The sequence below is a fragment of the Myotis nattereri genome (assembly GCF_964212035.1).
Source record: "Myotis nattereri genome assembly, chromosome: X".
NCBI lineage: Eukaryota > Metazoa > Chordata > Mammalia > Chiroptera > Vespertilionidae > Myotis > Myotis nattereri.
Genome location: NC_138078.1, coordinates 150,443,298 through 150,447,288, shown reverse-complemented (window position 1 = coordinate 150,447,288; position 3,991 = coordinate 150,443,298). Strand labels below are relative to the sequence as shown.

The following is a 3,991-nucleotide window of genomic DNA, read 5'->3' as shown; positions in this document are numbered from 1 at the left end:
ACGTCAAACAAAAGGAAGTGGTTTTAATTTCATCTGTGGGACAACATGTTCTATAAATTCCAAAAGGTGAGAGAAGCACAAACACAACCCACTTTAAAAAAAAAAAAAAAACCAACTTAATAGTTCGGAGTAGAATTTTCCATCCCCCCTCTCCCATAATAAAAAGTCGTGCTGGGGTTTGAAACCCAGATTTGGTTTTTAGCTGGTCCATTTAGAAAGTGTTCCCCCATATGACTTGCATCATTAGGGTTATGGATAATAATCCATTCGCTTTGAAGAGAGGTGAATCTACTCCCCCTCTTCTTGCCTCATGCTCATATTTCTTGGGGCAGCTGCTGAGGATCTTTTAAAGCCACAGTGTTGTTTGGCTTCTTCCAAAAACTTGTCCAACCCAAAAGGATCTTCCTCAAACTGAACTGTTCCTTTTTGACCTCTTTGCCTAAGACCCAAACCAGAAAACTTACTGGGAACAAATCTGTTGGTTTTATTCTGGCTTCCAGGTCAACACCACATGTGTCCTTATCCAGATTTTTACTGGGCCTACAACTATTCTGAGGCATATATTTACCACCTCTCCAGACTTGACCATAAACATTGTAAATTTTGTCTTCTCCATTTGTAAAACCACTGCCCATACCCTTGGATTAGTTGAACAGCCTTTGGTCATACTGAACTTCATTGGAAGTCCGAGAACTGGACACACCAGGAGCAATGAGATAACCTCACTGATACCTTGATTTTTATTTCTCTGCAGTATCGACTTCTTATCAGGAGCTTCCCTGGAAAGATTCCAGTTATGCTGTCTCTCTTTTTGCCTATTGTGCCAGATTTCATCCCTCTCACATGCCTCCCTATCCTCTTTTTCCACATGGGTTTTATCCCAGCTCTTCTCTCCCTGGCTTTCTGGGCCATTTCTCTTCATGTTTCTTTTCTTTTTGAGCTGTCTGTCTACTTGAGCATGCATTTCTTCCGTTTCACAAGCCTTACAATCAGCAATGTAGATGGCCTCGGCTAGTTTGGCAAAATTTTCATTTATATGAACTGTGTGCAGTCCTCTTCCATCAGCAGCCAGATGTTTGCATAATGGAATTGTATAGCCCTTTGCGTTTTTCCAATTTGAACTAGAAGGAGAAATCTTCCACTCTTATTCCTTCACAGTCATCTTTCGGGTAACAGTGGTCGGCAAACTGTGACTCGTGAGCCACATGCAGCTCTTTGGCCCCTTGACTGTGGCTCTTCCACAAAATACCACGTGCGGGCACGCACATACAGTGAAACTGAAACTTCGTGGCCCATGCACAGAAATCGGTATTTTGTCGAAGAGCCACGCTCAAGGGGCCAAAGAGCCGCATGTGGCTCGTGAGCCGCAGTTTGCCGACCACTGGGGTAGGAGAATGCATGGCAGGTGCTGGAGGAGAAGGTGGTCCCTGGGGAATTTTCTTATTACTCTTGAACATTGGAGGCGCCATTGGAGCTCTCTGCACTTCCACCATCTGAATAACCCTCTGTCTTGCTCCAGAGTTGAAAGGCACTCCATGTTGAAATGGTGTGTATCGGTTAAACTGAGCAGGAGCCAGTTTATCAGCTGCTCAAACAGGCGTGGACACAGCAACCTTCTGTGACACAGACTTCTCTAAGCCCACTCTTGTCTTTTCTGTTATCTCTTTAGCAGCTTCTTTACAGGTCGGGATCAACTGCATTCATGACTTCCTTGTGAACCAGGTCAGTGTACTCGCTGTAAATGATCTTGTCTTTTGGCTGTCCTTGTCAAGCAATTGCATCATTATTTTTTTCTTTTTAAATAGATTTTTATTGTTAATAGTATTATAGATACCTCCCTTCCCTCCCCCCCACCCCCCCCTTCCTTCCAGCCCCTACCCACTCCCCTCAGGTCTTGATTATCCTATTGCCCATGTCCATGGGCTTATTTGCATCATACTTAATTTTTCCTTCAGCAGCCATCTGAATAGCCAGTTCATTTGACTTTTACTTTTCTTTCAGCACGTATGCAGTGGATATTGGGCCACACGATCTCTAGAAAAGCACCTCCATCTCCAAAATCCTTTCATAACCGAGGTTTCCAGCTTTTCCAGTGCCTGTATGGGGGAGGTTTTCTTCAGGAGACCGGTGGGGTCTGTAATGATCTCTGGGATCTTTCGTTTTCTTCAGCCTCAAGCTGGTCCTAAGATAGCTGAGTAGGTGCAGGAAAAAGCTGGTGAGTGCCATCCTCTTCCACTTGCTTCCAGCACAAGCGACCTCAGCAGACTTCTGAATGTATTCTCTTGTTCTGTTTTCTCCCGCCAGCCTTCACGTCAGAGTTTGCTTTAACTGCTTACTTTGTTTTGTTACTTCCTTACACTCAATAGAAAACACAAAGCAAATTTATCAAACATATTCATTTTCCTGTAGGAAACATACTTTTGAAATATTTTTTCTTCCTCTGCCTCTTAAATACTATTTTAGGTTATTGAACAAAGAGCAGTCTATTCAAGCTGGTATTTCCCCCAAAATAGGGCAGGTAATTTCTCTTCCCTTCCTTCACCATCTATTGTGCTTGATAGAAATTCACATACAGCATGTCAAGAGAAGTAGGGGGGAAGCTGAGGCCGTGGATAGTCCCCTGCAGGAAAAACTTCAAAATTTTCCGTAGAAATTGACCTGACCGCCACTCCAGGAACAGAACGCAGGTAGCCAGTCCTTCATATGCATGCTTGACACATCAGAGAAAGGCCTTAACGCAGGGCCTGCTTTTCCCTCCGTAGGACTTATCCCAGTGACACTTTTAATCCATCAATAGCTATGAAAGTAATCCAAGCGGAAGCCCCTACAGGTTATCCTAACCCCCAACTCAATTCTTGTCACCTTATTAAAAAATGAAATTGAAAATTGGTTTTGGTATATTTCTCCAATACGATTCCATCTGCACTCTATCTGGTGGAAATTCTTCAAAGTTTGCAGCATGAAAACAGCACCCCTGGCCTCCAACACTAACTAATATGGTTTCTTCATATTTTAAATTTTTGCAGTCATTTTAATTGGGATTGTGAAGGTGGAGAGGCTCATCTAAATATCAATGCTTTAAGTTATAATCTCATTCTAAATTCCCCTTTTTTTCTCTCACTTCTCTTTTTTGATAAATTTGTGTTCCTATGGATACTGTCTTTAAATAGGCATATCTTTTTTTAAGAAAATTCAGTTTTTACAAATCTGAATCTCATTTAGCTTATTGAACATAAGAGATGGTCAGTAAGGTAAGTTGAATAAATGAATGACAAAAAATACAAATTATAGAAAGATGACTTCCAAATAGTTTTTTGCTTTACAAACTATTATCATCCTTAATCTATAATTCATGCTCAAATTTTCATGACTAACCCTAAGGTTCAAGATGAAATGCACTTGTATGGACAGTATAAGCATTGAATGAATTTAATTTTACTTGTGTACTTCTTAAGATTTGATTTTATAATGCATAAAAGGGGAAAAGATGTAGCTAAAATGCTAGAATAGTCTTCTTTTAGTTTTATCACTAATTAACCATATAACTGGTACAAAACACTTAAACTCTTTGTCTACTGGTTAACCTTTCAGCCAAAATTAGAAAATCAGACTTGCTAACCACAGGACAGGACAGTACCATTTAAAGGATTAAGAAAATTATATATACATATATAACAGAGCTTTGGAGAGAAAATGAACGTATAACACTACTGAATAACATATAAATCAGTGTAGGATACAAAGCTGGAAGCTTAAAAATATTGTCAAAACTACAATATAGTCTTTTTACATCCTTATAGAATCTATTGAGCAATGCCATTAAAAAACACTTGATATTACTGAGAGAAGAGATTCAGACCCACTGCTTAAAATCAGACTTCCTAGAAAATTAATTAGGACTAGAAAAGGGGAGTTATTCTACCCAACAGAAATCACATTGCCAATCATAGAGTTTCATAAACTGAATAGAGAAAACTGAATATTCAAACAT

The 3,991-nt window shown here is 40.0% G+C and overlaps 1 pseudogene across 1 annotated transcript; it reads right to left on the bottom strand.

The window, feature by feature from the left end:
• Positions 1-211: 211 nt before the first annotated feature.
• LOC308511993 (SNW domain-containing protein 1-like) lies at positions 212-2,226 on the bottom strand (annotated as a pseudogene). Its single transcript has 3 exons — positions 1,911-2,226; positions 1,380-1,763; positions 212-1,162 (listed from the first exon to the last, which is right to left on the bottom strand). The product of its transcript is annotated as an SNW domain-containing protein 1-like (transcript).
• Between the last annotated feature and the right edge of the window lie 1,765 nt (positions 2,227-3,991).